The 19,557-nt window shown below is 34.5% G+C and overlaps 1 protein-coding gene across 1 annotated transcript in view; it reads right to left on the bottom strand.

The window, feature by feature from the left end:
* The window catches only part of LOC144839853 (bombesin receptor subtype-3-like), a 37,507-nt gene extending 21,954 nt beyond the window's left edge, over window positions 1-15,553 (bottom strand). The window contains exon 1 of the mRNA XM_078695415.1: window positions 15,474-15,553. The gene's annotated coding sequence lies outside the window, so the exon portion shown is untranslated. The remainder of the gene's footprint in view (window positions 1-15,473) is intronic.
* Window positions 15,554-19,557: the final 4,004 nt, after the last annotated feature.

Below are 19,557 nucleotides of genomic sequence, written 5' to 3'. Positions count from 1 at the left end.
TTCGAAAACTGCAAATACATGTTGAGCAAGGTGACTCAATGCGCCAATGGCTTTCTATGACATATGAAGCCATGCAGTAAAAATGAAATGGCGATTTTGTATCAATATTTATTACAAGAAGAGTTGTTTAATGTTACTTTTTAAATCCATCCGATGATTTATGTGAGTTTTTCGTATTTGGTCGTAACCTTTGGCGACTCAGCCAAAAGTTGATGAGAGCAATGCGGATAATATTAACTTTCAAAATGATGTATGAAGTTAAGTATTTTAATTAATATATAATTGTTTATTGTAAATAGAGGATTTAAAAAAAAAAGAATGTTAAGATAAATACTTTGTATAAAATTTTAGTAATTCAGAAAACAAAAATACTAAATGAATGGTAATTTTTACCAATGGTATGATAACTAAAGCTTAAAATTATGATATCAATGAGGGAAAAACAGAAAATAATGAAAAAAGGTAGAAAATGTTTATGTAATAAAACATTGAATGAATGTGATGAACCACAAAAGATAAAAAAAACTTCTAAAATGAAGAACATTGATAATATTTTGATAAAACCGTAATTGATTATTCTGATAATACCGTAATGATAATTTTGATAATACCGTAATGATAATATGGATAATACCGCGATGATAATTTTGATAATACCGCGATGATAATTTTGATAATAGCGTAATGATAATTTTGATTACACCGTAATGATAATTTTGATAATACCGTAATGATAATTTTGATAATACCGTAATGATAATTTTGATAATACCGTAATGATAATTTTGATAACACTGTAATGATAATTTTGATAATACCGTAATGATAATTTTGATAATGAACATGAAATAATGTAAAAAGCATGAAGCTTATTATCGAGGGAGATCATCTCCATCTGTATAACCAATTTAATAGCACAATGGGTTGATCACATTTATTTAATAGATTGATTGATAGGCCTACAATACCTAGACTACTCAATCTTTGAATCTGTATCTGTATCCGTAACGTACAATCACCATCAATGATGTATGATGTATTTAAAATAATAAGAATGTTTGCGATAAAGATGGTCAGCTAGTTTTTGGTTTTTCATCCAAAACGATGATTTAGTTAAATTACTCCCTTTCATTAATACATAGGCTAGACTTGCCCCAAGTCTGTAGTTATTTCGAAGCTTTTCGATGTTTGTCTGAACCTGAAATCGGGCCTGAAATACAAACTCAAATAGTATACGTATGAAACGTCATATGTGCCAAAATATTTATCTTTTTACTAATATTAATGTCAAAACTCCGTCTGGAACCCAGACTAATACATACGCCTACACCAATTAATTAATTTGGAACGATAAATATGAGGAAATATTGGAGAAATAATATAAAGCCGTTACAACCAAGATTCGAACCTGGAACCTTCTACTTGGTATGGAGACGTCCTAACTATTAGACAACTTGAGCTTTTATTTGTTCAAATTCGATTAGATAGCGACTCTTGAACACACTCAGCGTCGACGATATAAATTATTAAGCACAGACTACAAATTATTAAACGCCCGGTGATATACTGAATATTAATTGATTAATTAATTTAGAAACGATAAAGATGAGGACATCTGTGAGAATGAGAAAACAATGTAAATGCATCAGATTCTCTATGTTGTATGAATACAATGTCCGGCGTTTTATGTCCTGTACCAGAGACAAGTTCTGTAAAATACGGTGTCACATAACATTTGATGCCTGTATTATGTTTAGGTTAGGGTTAGGTAATACGCTATATGTCATTATACTGACGTGTGATACGTATGTGACAATGTATCATTGAATTTGTCTATGATACTGTACAAATTATATAAACAGGAGTGAGAATCGGCTATAGAATTTGAAAATATAGTTCAACATATATAGGATAAGAAATTAATATCTGTTTTTTACTGTTATCTGGGGAAATCATCGATCGGTTTGAATCAATAGTGTCATCGGTTTCAGTAAAGATATTGTTGCACATTGAGTTTCAATGTCAATATTCCAGATCTATAGAGAGCTGTTATATTACAAAGCTAGATCATGATAAATCAAAACATATGCTATTACGTGACATATTCAACCAACCTGGGCCTAGAGGCAAACGCAACACGACGGCGGAGAGGACATGAACAAACATTGAAATGCTAAATGAGTGTAATATTACCTGCTTAAGTTATCAGTATTTTGAATTTACAGATTAGAAATGTTAACCTGTTTATGTCTATTGTCCAAATAATATTAATGTTATGTAAAATTTTTTTCAAATACATTTTCTGACCCATAAGATCAAATAATTGATTTCGCGAGGAACGTCATTGCACAATGCATGATGGGAGGAAAACCACGCGTACGTACAAACAACAAATCACGTACGTGCGCGTCGTGACGTTTGCTCCCAAACCCTCCCATCATGCGTCGCGCATGCAATTTGCGATAAACCGTTAATTTGTTTTAGTAAAATCTACTATACGCACTTCAGCTATCAATAGTTCACTATAACACAAAGTTTAGCTAATAATATTCATTTTGCATGAATTTAAAAAGTGTTATTTTTATATTCGAATGGATGGGATGATAATTAAGTCGTCAAGTACTTGTTAACAGTTTCTCTCTAACTATTATGATGTTGATGTGTGCCATTTGGCACATCTAATCGTCATTTCATAAGCTCATTATTTAGGAAGGAAAGTCATGGTGACACAACAGTCAATCTCATTTACACACTTCTCAATTCATTTACACACGTACCTTTTCAACTGATGTTGTTATTTAAAGCTCTTTCTACAAAGTTCTTCAAAGTTTGAAAAAATGTGCCCAAATATGGTAGTGATATATGCCAAAATATGGTAGTGATATGACATCATGGTTTCCATATGGGCACATATTGTGAAAAAAAACCATCATAATAATCACATCATTATATAAATGTGTTTATTGTCCAATAAGGCATGCTGTCTACACGAATAGGCTACACTAATTATGTTAGGCCTACATGTGACGCTGTATTTACGAATTTTCCGAGATACATTGGATAATAGGCTGTCTATCTACTAACCAATAACGCACGTCATTATGTCCCGCTGTATTTTGGAATGTGCCTGGTATACTATTAAACAAGGCCATATACATGGCTGCAGTCGCGTGCTCAAATTTGAGTTAGTGTTTACCGACCGACCGACCGACCAACTATCCGACCGACATAGTGAGCTGTAGAGTCACGTTGCACGCGACTAAAAACATAAGTTGCAAAGGTATCGTAAGGTAACACATGAGTTATATTGAAATAAAATATTTTAATACTAAACATCGATAATATAGGATTTTTTTTTCTGATTCTCATTAACGAACTTGTTTCATTTACATATTAATGGTTCACTGTGCGGTACATATCACGCTAATGGTATAAATACACTGTAAAGACAGGGTGGAGCTTTTAAACACGTAGTTAAATGTTTAGCGTGTTTAAAACCTAAACGTGTTTATAGCTACATGTTGCTTTCCTCCACTCGTTTAGCAGTCAACATGCCACTATTATGTTCAATTTCTACACATTTTTAGCAGTCAACATGTTTAGGTACGTGTTTGGCGTTGCGTTGCTCCACACATGGCAAATTAAACACGTTAAAAACCTAAACGTGTCTTTATATTGCTCCACATGTTTAACAATCAACACGTCACTGCTGTGTTGAGTTGGATACAGACTACATTGTTGAGAATGTGTTTAGAACCTAAACATGTTTCATATCTAAACATGTTTCTAATAATTTCGTATGTATTTAATCTGATTATTATTTTTACTTGCAAATAATGCTGCAGGTAGGCCTATGTCTTGTTGTTTACAAGTTGTTTTTTTCGCACGATAACGTTTACAACTTTTAAATCAAAGTTCGGATTTTTTTTTGCAAATACTGCTCAATGTAAAAGCGATGTTACACGTGGCGTTGTGCTTTTTAATGAGGGTGATCCATTCAGCAATTGCTGATCATCATCATCTTTGGGAGTGGGTTTGTAATTTTGTCCTTAGAAAAAGTCCTGACATGTGACGGGGCTTGAACCCAGGACCCTAGGAGTGGTAGCCAAGCATCATGACCACCAAGCCACAACTCACTCCATTCCTGTATTTAGGAATTTTCCTGGTCTACTGTTCAAATTACGTCATTTGTCGAGATACATTGGATACTAGGCTGTCTGTCTTATACTAACCATAACACACATCATATATTATATGTGACGCTGTATTTAGGGATTTTCCTTGTTTACTGTTCAAATTACTTCATTTTGCCGAGATACATTGGATATACTAGGCTGTCTATCTTATACTAACCAATCACAATGTTATATTTGACGCTGTATTTAAGAATTTGCCTGATGACTGTTCGAATTACGTCATTTGCTGCGATACATTGGTGGATAATAGGCTGTCTATCTTATACTAACCAATAAGACACGTCACAATGTTATATTTAACGCTGTATTTAGGAATTTGCCTAATGACTGTTCGAATTACGTCATTTGCCGCGATACATTGGATACTAGGCTGTCTATCTTATACTAACCAATAAGACACGTCACAATGTTATATTTAACGCTGTATTTAGGAATTTTCCTGGTGACTGTTCGAATTACGTCATTTGCCGAGATACATTGGTGGATAATAGGCTGTCTATCTAACCAATAACATACATCACTTAGGAATCGAGAACACTGAGAACTATCATACAAGTACAAAGGTTAATGCAAGTACAAGATTGAGTTCGTAATAATACACATCATCCATTATGTTTCCTCTTTGGTTGTAAATGAGAAAATCGTAGTAACCATTAGTAAAGCTGAAATAGACCCAGCTAAAACGGAAACACGATCTTTCATCTATTAATAGATAGGCACTTGGATTAAGTGCTGCTATGTGAACGGTGATCGTCCTTATATCTTGCTCGATGATGTTTCTCATCGCAAAATATTTACTTTTTTACTTGATTCAATTCAGAGCGTCGACTTATGTCGTCTGCTGTGTAGGCCTGCGTCGTGTAGGCTCAGCGAACAGTATTATCTATCTTCCGTTTATCATCTTGAATTAAGTGATGCTATTCGAATGATATGTCTTATATCTTGCTTTACGTTTCTCATTGCTTAGTATTTACTTACTTTTACTTGACTTTGTCGTCTCCGTCGCCGTGTGTGTTCAGTGAACGAATGCGCAGCTTTTGAGTTTAAAAGTCATTCTATGAATGTCTATACGTTTTCCAAACGTATGCAGAATGACTTTTCGACTCGACAGCTATTGTCTAGTGGCGCAACGTGACTAAAGGTTGTTATTTAGACGTTTATGCCCAGTTGTTACGTCCAATAAGATTTATCGTTGGAGCTTGATTATTACTGTAGTAACATATTCAATTTCTTGGACTGTGAATCGTAAACTTCTACCGAATTCTTTCAAATCTAGATTGAAGTCGAACCAAAAAAACTACACAAAGATAATAATGTCCAATCAATAATGCGTGTCTTTAATTGACGCTGCAAGAAACATGACGTTTACGGGTGGGCTTTAATGAGATATGCCTATATGTTATGCCCTGTCCATCAAACGTTGTATGGCAACAAAATGTGATGTGCTCGTATATGAACATGATGATGTCATATCACTACCATATTTGAGCATATCACAACCATATTTGGGCACATTTTTTGTCAAACTAGATTGATAGTGCAGACAGAGCCTTATTTTAAGTTAAGATGTCAAGAAATGTCAAGAAACAATGAAACTCTTAGCATTGTGAAACGCATTATGTTAATTAAATTAATTACTATTAACCAATGTATATAGTGAGGATGATTTACAATTTGAAGTGTAAAAGTGGCAAGGCTGGTTGTGGTTGGTTAATGACTAGCTGACACAGGAGGAAGTGTTTAAACTCCTTCTGAAATGAAAGAATCTGTGTAAATATAGAAAGTATCACTTTCATCTATCATAGTGGTTTCAGAGGCTCGGGTAACTGTGTATTGTAGTAGCACACAATTAGGCCTACAGAAACACATTATCGTACCCCCAGCTACGACGGTAAAATGATATCGGACCTAACTACGATCGTTACAAAAATACTAATGAATGACATCAAAGAGTAATCGTACCGTTAACGATTCTATAGCAGAACAACTGATTTAATGTTTAGCCGATAAAACATACATCTATTCGATTTCAAGCATTAACCGAGTAATTCACAGTCATTTTAACAAAATGGAGAACGAGGAGTCATTTAGCTTGATCTCGTTCAGTGAACATAAACGCTTAAAGAGATTCAATACAGGGGAGTATTTCACGTTGTTACTATGTTGAAGTTGACTGTGGTTGCCATGATTCGTCGATCAGATGGCGCAATCACAACTTTAAGTTTCGTTGAAACATTATTAAAAGCGCTCAGAAACTGAGCGAAATGCCTGAGCCCGACAGAGGGCGTGCTTTTTCTTGCGATCTCCATTGAAGATACACATAACTCGAGATTTTAATAAGCTTTTGTGACGTCATCAATGTATCGATTTTCTTAAAAATCCATAGACATGGTCTATAGGTATATAGCTATTTAATTTCAGAAAAATCAGAACGTTATCGTGAAAGCAGTTACAATAAGTAACATACTAACAAACGCTTGCTTTAAGTGTATACATTTTGCCAAGTAATACGCTGGGTCGCAAATAGAGGTTCTTCTCTTGGGAAAACGAACAACATTCTTTATTAATTCACTTTTTTGTTTGTTTCCCAGCTTTCAGAAGCGCAGCGTTCGAGCCCGGTAGCAGTTAATACATGTTAAACGTCTTACAGGCATAAGTCCGGTTTCATTAAGTGACGTGTCCGCCCTCTATTCATCACCCTAACCACTTTATACACAGTCACCTGCAGTTGATGTAGGCTACTACTACAATAAGTTTAGAACAATATTGAATTGGGTCAAAGGAAATACAATTTTTACAGATGTGTGAAATATATTAGTTAATTTGCAAACATTACAGTAAACCATGCTTGAAAAGGCATGCAGAGAACCGTTTATTTTGCAATCAATTTCCGTTTTTCTGTTGATGTATTGATTGTGTCAACTGGTGGTAAACTGGAATGCAAACATTGTCACCTCTTCGAGGGTTAAACTACAAGGACCAATGCGATCTAACAACTGCTCTGAAAATTAGAGAGATTGCAGCAAGATTAAGTATATTATTATGATTGAACCAAACCCTCTTATCTAAATAATCGCTCTAAACACGCCAAAGTCGATGGGTTTCGAAGCGAGGGCTCTATTCGTTCAGCCAATCTGAAGAAAGGAATTAAGTTTGATATCTACTTATTGCTACGTAACCAAGTTAACCAATCACAAGCGACAGTTCGGACGATCCATCTCGTAGTGATTGGTCAAATTCTTACGTCCGTGCGTTGTGTACAAGGAGGGTGAACCAAGCTTCAGTTTGAACAGTTCATTCTTAAACACTATATACACGATTTTTTAACTGACCAATGGACCGGGCAGTGATTAGGCCTACAGACTCTGCTTGTTGTTGGCCGAAGGGTCAAATCCCCTCCTAGAATTTACCAAGGAGTGGCCTATATAATCTTGTAATTTATGAATAAAAATAATTCTGCTCTTTAGTGCTACATTAAAACGCTGGGAATAATGAATGTCTATTAGCGTAAAATGAAAAAAATGAAATGTGTCGCGACAGTTGTTTTTTAAAATAAGTTCATCTTGTATAATTACTGGTATCTAGTTGTGAGTGATTCTTGCAATACAGCTGCACATAATTATAAAACAAACAACTTGTGGTGCTGGTTTTTATTTTATCTTAAATTATACAAAACACATTGTTTTCTGGTAACAATATTCATAACATAAAAGAAGTTCTAAAAAGTACAATAAGGTTGTTTTTTTTGTACAAACAAGGCGGAAGTGTGGTAATGTTAGATGAAATAAATCAAACAAAATTATGCTCCAAATAATATTTGTTTTTACAGCTTTATATAAGGAAGTTTTAAATTGTATTTATTTTTGTTATAAATAATTTGCAGAAAAAAATATGCGCGGCTTAATTGGTTCTTTTAAAAGAAAAATGAAACAAGCTCGGATGAGTGTATTTTTATGCATATATAAGGAAATAAAGTATAGGTCTAGAATAATAATAGTACTAAGAAAACATTCTCTTCTAATATAAAGGTTATGCAATGTGACTGCAAAACTGATGTTATGTCGAGTCATAATCTTTTGGTATGCCTAAATAGTTCGTATAAGTTTTGTTTTATTCTAATAAAGGTTTAAGAAATGTACATCTTTTCCAAACTTTTAATTCATTTGAGAAAAATGGCAGCCATTTTGAAGTATGTTTACCATCTTGAATTTTTAAAACTTTATTTTTTAAACATCTCTAGTTATGTATTTTAATGACTGGTTGAACACAATATTTTCCAAATTGAGAGAAAACGGCAATTTTATTATATGCAAATTATTTTTCTTCATCTTCCTTTTTGTTTCAAATTTTTGCTATGTTGTCCAGCTGGGTCTTAGGAAGTGCCTACAACAAAAATAAATTCTGTTCTAATTTTGTCTAGGTCGAACCATAGTTAATTCCTGTGCGTAGTGGCACGACGTGTGAGAACGTTATATACTAAAATATTATGAAACATTTATGCAGGAAAAGTGCACTTGAGGACATTTCCGCGAGTAATGAGCAATGGAGTTATAAAGGATTTGGACTTAAACGCGTTGGTCTGCCACAAGTATGGGACCTGTAGTAAGACATTTTTATGTGCAGGTCTTAATTGTAAACATGCGTGTATTCAGTAAATATTCCAGGCTATAAAAAGATTAAAATGTAAACACAAAGGTTGAAAAGTCAATTAGGTTTTAATTAAAATTATATTATCTGGGAAGAATAATAATAATTGTTTCATTTGTGCTAAGCGAGCACACGTTAGTGACATTATTCGATAGTGTTCAACACTCCGTAATTTGTGTACGGCACGTTTAAACGTGTCGCCATGCACGTTAAAGGCAAATGTTAATAGGAAGAACGTGAATTTTTCATACAACAATGAAACTCGTAAAAATCGAAAAACAATCCTATTGATAACTATATGGTAGTGACTGACCGAAGGACCAACAAACCGACGGACTGAATAATCGAAAATGCGAATTATAAAAATATTTAAATAATAACTGGATATACAGCACTGGGAATCGGGTGGTTACATTTACTTATTCTTTCTGTGTTTAGAAATTAAATATAATAGTTCAAATAATCTTTAAACACATTCCCCCTTAACGTAGGAGTGTCCCAAAGGAGAGATTCTACTGTACACACAACATGTATTGGTAGTAGACTCAGTGACGTAACGCAGAGGCCTGGGCCCCTGGTTTACTGGAGGGCTCGGGAGTTTTTAGCCTTTTTCGACATATTTTAATGCCCGTTTTACCTCTGGTCACTGCTCAGGGGCACATAAGCTCCGGGGCTCCCTGGGTTTAGCCAGTGAGCGATCATAGCCGTTATGCCACTGAGTAGACTATAACAGACGGTCCTCGCATAGGCCTATTACACGCGCGGCAATGTTAAAGGAAAACAAAGTAATATTTTTTTTTTAAAGTGAATGCTGACTTGGCTTACAAACAAGATTTGAAGACATTCAATTTGGTTTATTAAAAATGTAATAAATTCATACTGATTATCATATTAATCCTTTTTAAATTATGTCTACATAGCAGTGCCGTCTGCTAATAAGGGTTTTTATTGTGTGGGAGATACCGATTAATCATATAATAAATGGTCTGTTTTACGTCATGCAGGTAATAGCAAAACAATACGTAATTATATAACTCGAGTTCATGTTTTTACAGAATCCGATAATTCACTACAATATTGTAAATTTCGTATAAGGAGATGATTCAATATTTACCACGCATATGGTGTTACTGCCTTTTGACGGGGCAAAGTTTAAAATATTGTTCTTCTAATTGTTTAATTAGAGTTAATATCTAGGTCATCATAACATTCATAAGTCTAATAATCTGCGTCCGCTCTTTCTACATCCGGGCATTTAAATGGCCATTAAAAGCTCATGACGGTATGATACTTAAAAACAGAGAGAATTTCCAAACCTTATACAATTTCGTGTTTCCACAAATGTCAGGCAAACTCTCTCACTATTTCCACGTAACAAAAAAAAGTGACTTGAACTAACAATCCTCCTCCGATCATTCATTACTCTATGCGGTGCCCGATCAGTCGAAAGAACCTGTGGGAATTTGCTATAGGCTGTTAAATAATGTACGCTAATTTGTTATTGAGCTATGGAGAATGTTTTTTTCCGAAATAAAAGATGAATGAATGAATAAACTATATTTATGAACACACTAATGTCGGCTGTAGCGCGTAAAATCCTCTGGAAATCATAAAGATTGCAGGATAGCTGATATCCCATCCAGCTGTCACTAGTAGGCTATCAAAATGTCTGGTTCCCGGTGAATATTGGGTATCCTGAATACACAAATCATATTATACATTGTCTGTGAAACTATGACAGAGATATCGTGTGTTAAAGGTATTTAATACAGCCAGACTTGTATCTAGATGACTTGCGATAGTCAGTTAGACTCTATTTAGTGACGGCTGCATAATCGGGTGGATATCCCATAACCCCTCTAAATAATCTTCCTCAACTATCAAAAAGCATCCAATAAAGCCGATCGGTTTTGAACTGAAGGCCAAAAAAAAAATTCTTTGAATATTCATAAGGTACTAAATGAAGCGTGACGGGACTACGCCCATCCCATTATCTTAATTTGTTCAATATTTAGGAACATTTTATGATACATCGTCCCACATTCGTCACGTGTTACAGTTTATTTGCACATAATGATGAACACTGGATATTTAAATGATATTACACAGCCTGAGGTCAATAGGTAATAGATTATAGAAAACATGTTGGTATTGTGATAAATATGATAAAACAATTAAGTATACAGAGAAAATGTATGTTACAGAACCTTAAACGGTATACAGATTTACATTCAGTATTACGAATTGAGATTCGGTATACTATTGATAAAATTAAATATTGCATTATAGGTTATGGTTAAAACAATTTGCATTTAGGAATGTACCTCCTCCATTGTGAAATTTGCCATATCTATAGGCCTATCAAGGTAATCTTACAACAGTGCTCCGGATATCAAAGGGTTTATATGTAGCTGCGACACGATCAGTTCCACGCGCGCGCGCCTTTTACACCACGCGCCGCGGAGAATATGTAGGCCTACATAGTACAGTACTGTTGGTATTTGTCGCAGCCAGACATAAGATCAAATGACTGTTACGATATACAACTTTACATGTTTATCAAAGGCTTCCTGGTTTACTTATTAGGCTAATAAAAATAGGAAAAGTAAGAGGATAAAAATTATGCTTTTCATCTTCAAGTCTACAAAAACAAAATTTAATACCATATTACAAATTATTCTCATATAAAATCGTTTTGTGGCTTCCGCGATACACAGACGACATAATCCTTATTCATTAAGGACCGTTTTAAGCAATGTTTGGCATGCACATTCATGTCGTTTAATTTAATAATATTTCTATTTTTATTATTGTAACTTGTTTATATCGAGTTTTGACGGCAAGAACCTGAAAAAAACTGGTTGAAAGCGGTTTTCGTCTTGTTTCGACACAATTTTAAAATATAAACACCTTCCAATACTTGCGAAAAAAATAATTTATCCTTTTTAATGGTCATGGCCGGTTGTTAAAATTGATGCGGTCCCTTCTCTCTCTCTCTCTTACGTAATTTAGTATTACATTTGAGCAGACTTTAAGAGAAAAAATATAAACCGTATACATTGTATAAGGTCTTTTTTTTCTTGTTAAAAAATAATAATAAATACACCGTGAACACTCAGCTCACCTATGATGGTTATTTCAGACGCCAATGAATGAGGCCCGCCTCGATTTATGATCACCCTAGGCCTCGGTTAACAGACCAAAAAAATGTATTTTTCGTCCAAAACAATAAAGAAATTACATTATTAATATTGTGACACCAGTAATAGGTTTAACGCTCTGTTAATTACATTCACTATCATTTTCTTCAAGGATAATACCACTTTAGTGTTCCTGATGAAATCTCAAATGGCCATCACAATCAAATCGTAATGTTCTCAATTAAGATTGAGTCGGCATAATGTATAGACAACATGCACTTACATTAGGATATGAATACATCCCTGTTAGATGCTACAGTACTACTAACATTATAATTGAAGGCAATAAAATGCCATAATTTTCACGGTCATCCTTCTATTTTCACGTATGTAACCTCTAATTTTCGCAATCAAATTATTCCATTATCGTGTCAATGTTCGCTGGCTCTCGTGTTTTTTATTTGGTTTTCTTGTTTATGGTATTTAGGCCTACTGCTTCCAAATTAATTGACAAACCAATTTCATAATTCGCCAGTGGTACCACGAACAGACATTGTACGCACGTGTGCATTAACAATTACGTAATAATCACGTGTTTGTGTTATTGGTTATAATTTGAGATTGCATCACTGATAGTAGGCCTCCTATAGGTAATAATTATATATTTTAAATTTATTTTATTTCATGCGGTTTTTTTTCCGAAGTACAGCATCGTTCACACATGCTACACTTTCCTCATGCCATAATTATAACCATTTTTATTTCATTTCATTTATTTTGTCAGATAAGAACAAAATTAATAATAACATAACATACAAAAAGAACAACCAGGGAAGAGTTAAATTACGTAAGTAATTAACTCGATCTTCCCTGGAACAACGCGATTAGTTTACAATCCACATGCAACGGTTTTTCCACAAAAAGAAAAAAAAATCACTGTCAAGTGGCTCACCACATAAAAGCATTGTGATCCAGTGGCTCCCAAAATCAACTTTACACACAATATATTCTGAATGTTATAAAAAATGTTTTTATAGAAATTATTATTATTATTGATATTAATTTGTTCTATTCTTCTTCTTTTTTGGTTTGATACAAGGCTCATTTTTTTCGATTCGTGTCGCTATTTGTAGGCCTTAATTAAGACCCAGATAGCCTGAACACATCAAGAAACTGCCGCTAATTGTGTTGGTCACATTTCAAGTCAAGAGCAAATGGATTTTAGAGTAGTGAGGCTTGCCTGGGGGAAAGTCCCCGTGAAATTATTAACACTCATTGCAGACTGAAATGACCGGGGGGGGGGGGGGGGGGGGGCCATGTTTGTCTTAAAGTGATCATGATTGGGTACAATAGGCCTAATAGTTCAGTCATTTCAAACGTGAGTAGAAACAAACGACTTCCCACTTGGACGCACCGAAAGGGTGTAAGCTCAACGAAACCGAGTTGACCAATGACAAGCATCAGGTCATTAAGCTAACCCCAACATTCTGAGGAGTAAACTGTCTAGGCCTACCTAAGCTTAGTTCTAAATTGGAGGCAACGCAGGGACGTAAGCACAACGCAACCGAGTTGACCAATGACAAGCATCATCGGCCATTATTCTAACCCCAACATTTTGAGGAATAGGCATAAACTGTGTAGGCCTAAGCTTAGTTCTAAATTGGAGGCAACGCAGGGACGTAAGCGCAACGCAACCGAGATGTGACGGCTGTATCGTAGGCCATAAACCACACCCTAGCATATTGCAGGCGTCTCTGTTTTTGTTATTTATTCACTGTTAATTAAGCATGCTTACACATAATATAAGCTGAGAAAGTATGAGTGGAGCTACACTTTAAAAGCTATCCGTGGTGATGTCGAAATATTGAAATTGTTTCTTTTCTTTATGGTTCGTTATTGTTTCATTGATTCCAGCAATCTCATTTTGTTCCGGTCATATTATCAAAAACGTGAATAATATATAATTCAATCTATGCAATTATGAATAACATTAATAAACATTATGTTGCCAAAAGGCTGCATCTGTATCCTTACACAAAACCGGAATTCCAAAAATGAAATTATTTCTTGAAAATTTACGACATGACGTTTTAAACTATTACTGAAAATACATACGACCTTAAACATTTTAAACACGGGTCACATGATGAGACTAAATTACCTCATGTTGAAATATTGGAAATCATGAACATTCACTAATGTCAAAAAGAATGAGAAACATTTCCTAAAAACAATTTTAAGAAGGTAATTTTTAAAGATACGCCGCAAACGCAATGACATAAAAATAAACGACACGCTTACTAGCAAATATTACGATACATCAAAAATGACTTTTTAAATGGCAGAAAAAAAACCACGAAAACCAAACTGATCGTTTGTTTTGAGTTAAAAAGTTATTTTACAGTAGAATGAAACTTTCCAAATATTTTGTAAGGCCTGATTGACGGCTAAGATGACGCGCGCGTACAAAATCGTACTTTGTCAATATTGTCTAAACGCGCGCGTACAAAAATGTACTTTGTAATCATCATCTAAACGCGCGCGTACAGAATCAAACATTTTCATCGTATTTTAAACGCGCGCGTACAAAATCTTATCATTGTTTAAGCGCGCGCGTACACAATCGTACTTTATCATCCTTGTTTAAACGCGCGCGTACAAAACAGTACTAATTTGAACACCGACCGACGTAGTAAACTGTATTCCATCATAGATGTTGGCATTCAATAATTAAAACTACGCCATGTGCTACAAATGGTCAAGAAATTAGAACAATCAACAAACACCTGTAGGCTAACACGGTCGGCTTCAACTATTCCGTTTTTCAGAATTACGTGGAGCCGTAGGACTTCAATATTGTCAATTGCTTAATAATTGATGATGACTAATATAATAATGGAAGAGTGCTCAAAATTATAAATAATGTTTTCATTCATTTTACGTTTTAATATTTTCAGAAAATTTGAGTTGAGTCTGCAATTATAAAATCGCATATTTTCTCCAAATGTGTGATATAGTACAGGTCCGCTGGTCAATAAAACCCATGGAAGGATTTGATTCCTGACATTAACTAGCCCGATTTTTGGCCGATAAATTTTCACAGAAATTTCGTATGTTTTAACTATTGATAATGTTTTATTCGGGCCAGTAACAAAACTGTTTTACATGCCCAATCTGAATGATGACGACCCCTATTTTTTACCGTAAATATTGTCAGCATCAGTGTTTATAGTTTCTATCTTACGTTTAAAATAAATTATAATACAGCATTAAAATAAAAGCAAATACATGGAGACTGTACAGTATAATTAAGTTATATATTAATTCAATGCAACATACTGGTTGGTAGTAGTCTCCTTCTATTTCATTTAGGTACCGTTGTTAATTTAATAGAAATTTACTTACATCCTAGGTTTAACAGGATCAGGCAATCTGTACTAGCAACACTGTGATATTAACTATGTTTCAAAGAAGAAGATCGTATACTTACAAGTTATTCAATTAGGTAGCGGTTGTTTCATTGCTTGTCGTGAGCGTAGAATGCAATCCGTCCGTTTCGTTTCAATCTTCTTGGCTAATATGAACACAATACTACTCAGCTCTATAACTTCACCAATCCACAGTCTCTATTCGATGCATTGACAATAACGAAGTCTGATTGGTCGAAATTTTTCACTTAATCGACGGATCACCAATAACAACATAAGTTACGATGTAAACCATTTATTTTCGCGTTCATAAAAAATTCAAATTAAATCCGTTAATTTTGGTGATAAAATGAATTGATTACCTATTCATTGTTAATAACTTTATTTTCGCGCGTCGTTAATTCGCGATCATTCTATAATAATAATCGGACTCTAATATAATGAGATCATGCATAGAATGAAATGTGATCATTGCAAAATTGACAACAGTAATTGTACAGACATTAATTCAATTTTGTATACATAAAACGGTGGCGCTTAACAGTTTAGATGACGTCACAGTGACGATCTAGCAATTAGGCAAAGGAGGTGGTGAGGATGGGGAGAGAAGGTATACAAACATGACATTTGATAGGGTAGGCTAAACAAATTCTACAGAGGATAGAGTTTTTCCCTCAAAATTCTCTAAATATCCAAGAGAGGGCGCCTCATTTTAGGATCACAAGATTATTATTATTTATAGATCAAACGTGTTTTGTGACTGATTGGTAGAGTTTAGCTCGTGAAATGCAGTACTTGGTTCGAAACCCATCGACTTAATTTTGTAAACAGAATATGACTAACTAGCATTAAATTGATTGATACAAAAAGCATGCCTATACTATAAAGCTCATGTCAAAGCAGTTTGTGCCACCACACAATGGATTTTAAATGAGGTATATAATAATCTGCCTTTTCCAATCTGGTGTAGGTATCTCTAGTAGGCCTCGAGTGCGATTAGATGCGCCATAAATGGTCAAGAACTTCATAAACTTTAAAATATAGCATGACAGATTTTATCATCAATAATAAGATAATATACAACAATTAGGCATACTACTGTACGCGTCGGTTATTGAAAATGAAAGTGCGACGCTTATTGGTCACGTTTACATTAGACTAGACAACATGTAATAATAATTACAGAATTCATCGTCAACCGTTTATTAGCGGTTTTTATCCGAGTCAACCATTCTGTTTACCGCCGGCTTAGAAACAAGTAACGTCGGTAAATGACATGAAAGAAGACAAGCATTTACTTGATATGTGTAAATCTGATATGAACAGAAAACAAACCTGTGATATATAATTTACAACGCAACAATATCAGGTATCCACCTGCGAATGTCAATTACGCTGATTGAATCAATAGCGTCAACACTGCCCAATGAAATCGCGTACATCTCGCCAATGAAGACACGCTCTCATTATCCTGACTCTTACGACTGCGTCTCCATCGCCAACACTTAACTAAATTAATACGTCAACCTGGGAAACTGACACGTCTTGACAGCGTTCTTTTATCGTGCCTTTTAAAACGGTGTTTCTATTGAAATATGTGATTCAAACAGGTGGCTCACGACATATATGTTTAATTAATCAATTCATATCTTCTTCAGCCCTTCACCTCGTCTAACCGTCAACATGATGCTTCATTAAATAAGATATTGTTGTTAGTTGGTTAATAAGCTGGTTTTTTGTTTAACATTTCGAATTTTCGTCACATACGGTCTATATTCTTCAGCAAGGTATGACAGGCAATTAAAGCGTTATGCCCTTGGAGTTACTCACTACCTTTGTTTACTCTTCCCTGCATTCATCAACACTGTAGGCCTAGCACCTCCTTCTTAGTTTTAGCAGTGTGCTAGTACGTATTGTAGGCCTACCCCATTTACATTTACGATTTGGGCTGGACGCGAATTTATTTTCTAGAATGAAATAATTCATGGCAGAAATTAGTTTACATTATAGCTATATAAGATTAGAATGGACAAGTTGTTTTCACAAAATCTTGTTTTAACAAGCTTTTTTGAACTTGAGATTTAAAAATCTCGAGTTAATGTGATCGAAATATTGAATAGCACGCCCTCTGTTGCTCTGCATTTCCAGATATTGTTCTCACTTTCTGAACGCTTATTCAAATGTTTTCTTGTAAAATAAACAAATCAATTTCTGGCGTTTTAGGGTATATATATATTGAGTTTATTAGCCTTGCGTATCACGTCCTTGTCTCCATATAATAATAGTTAATTTTGATACATATCTTCAGCTTTCGTCATAACTACGCTCGAATCTTTGAAGTAAGTCAAAACTAACACCTTCTGATTTTGCTTATAGTGCTGACCATTTATCTACGATTTATTACAATTTGAGACATAGTATTTACGTTTACACCTATATAGTATTTCTTAAATACCAACAAATCCAAATGCCTAACTTTAATGTTAGATAATTAATGTGTCTTATATATAATTGTATATTATATTATAATAATAATATAATATTGAAATAATAATCTAATTTATCACCTTTAATATCAGGGAGAGCTGGGTAGTATCCGAAACGGATAAAAAACTTTGCATTTTGTCCACCTATTTCAGAATTAAGTATATATAAGGTATGTTTGCCGAATTCCCAAAAGTAGTTAGACAGACACGTCGACCCAATTTACCCCCTCAACAAACTAAAATAACTTAATTTTAAATAGGGACTAAGACACGTCGTTACTTTAAGATAAAACACATCATTCTCATATTGTTTTCATCTATTTGGTCATTTTCAAAGAACATTTTCTGAATGAAATGGCACCAACGTGACCAGCTAAAACATTTGGAGCGATAAACGAACAAACTAATGCATACCAAGTGCGATGGCCTTTAATCGATAATCAAAACTGTAATTGTATATTAAAGAACGTTACAGCACGAATAGTCTGTGGAAACGATAAAGCATAACATAATGTCCATTAAAACAATCTATAAACTAGAATGCATTTGCACATTGCTAATTGCATGTAAAATGGTCAATTAGTGTATAATGTTATTGTTAGTTGACTTACCTGTTCACGTTATTCATGATCTCAAGCTTTTTTATAACGCACGCGGTTTAAAGAAAAAAAAATAATGTGCCATGCATAATGTGTATAACATTATGAAAAAGTCCTGAAGCACCGCTGTTTCACGACGCGCGGCTCGTTCTGTTTTACCACTGCACAAAAAAGTGGGGTTATTATCAGTGACTGGGTGCCAAGGTTTATATCTTATAATGAACAATGTAAACTTGATGCCCGGAGCTACCCTTTAAGTTGTCGATTTTTCTTGGATAGTGCATCGCGTAATAATTATAGTCTTCTGGGCTCAGTTGGACGTTTCGTGTCGTGTGGATATAGGTTATGGAGGTTTAGATACATATATACATAACATACATAATGTAATATGATAATGTAATGCAATAATACAAAAACAGGCTAACGACAATACAGTATGTGTATGTCTCTATTTAAATCTATCATATGGTACTCTTAAAACTGTTTTCCATGTTTTCGCGCTACCCCGCGATTTTCATTTTCATTTCGCGTCATAACCCATTCTGATCTGTGATTGGTTACACAATATTCCGCGTCACAAAAAGTAGACACAATTCGTACTAATTAACTATCCACGTAGGCCTACTAATTTAGCTGAAGCGAAAAACTCAAGTAGAATTCGTCACAGACAGGGATGTGTGAGATGGAAACATAAATACGCATGCGTATAGGCTGACGCTTTCGATACGCGCGACCAAATTCGCCCATCCATTGAAAAACATGCTATATTTTCCATCAAGCGCATGCGCCACCAGTGTGATAATACGCACGCTATATAAGTCTGAGAAAAGTAAAAGGATAAACTGTAGACGGACAAACTGTGCAACAGGTGGTTATTTGATTGCTCGTTTGATAATAATACTATAACGTTTATTCAGCTGTACCTTTATGAATAACAGAACTGTCATACGTAGCCGTTCATAGTCACATTATTGTAGATTTTTGGTTAAGTATTCGAGACACGTCGTCCAAATCGATTTAGTTTACCTTTTACATTGTTTTAATTATTTCCTTTCCATTTT

Source organism: Antedon bifida, chromosome 4 (genome assembly GCF_963402885.1).
Source record: "Antedon bifida chromosome 4, ecAntBifi1.1, whole genome shotgun sequence".
Classification (NCBI taxonomy): domain Eukaryota; kingdom Metazoa; phylum Echinodermata; class Crinoidea; order Comatulida; family Antedonidae; genus Antedon; species Antedon bifida.
Note: the sequence above shows the minus strand (reverse complement) of the source record. Positions and strands in the feature narration are given on the sequence as shown.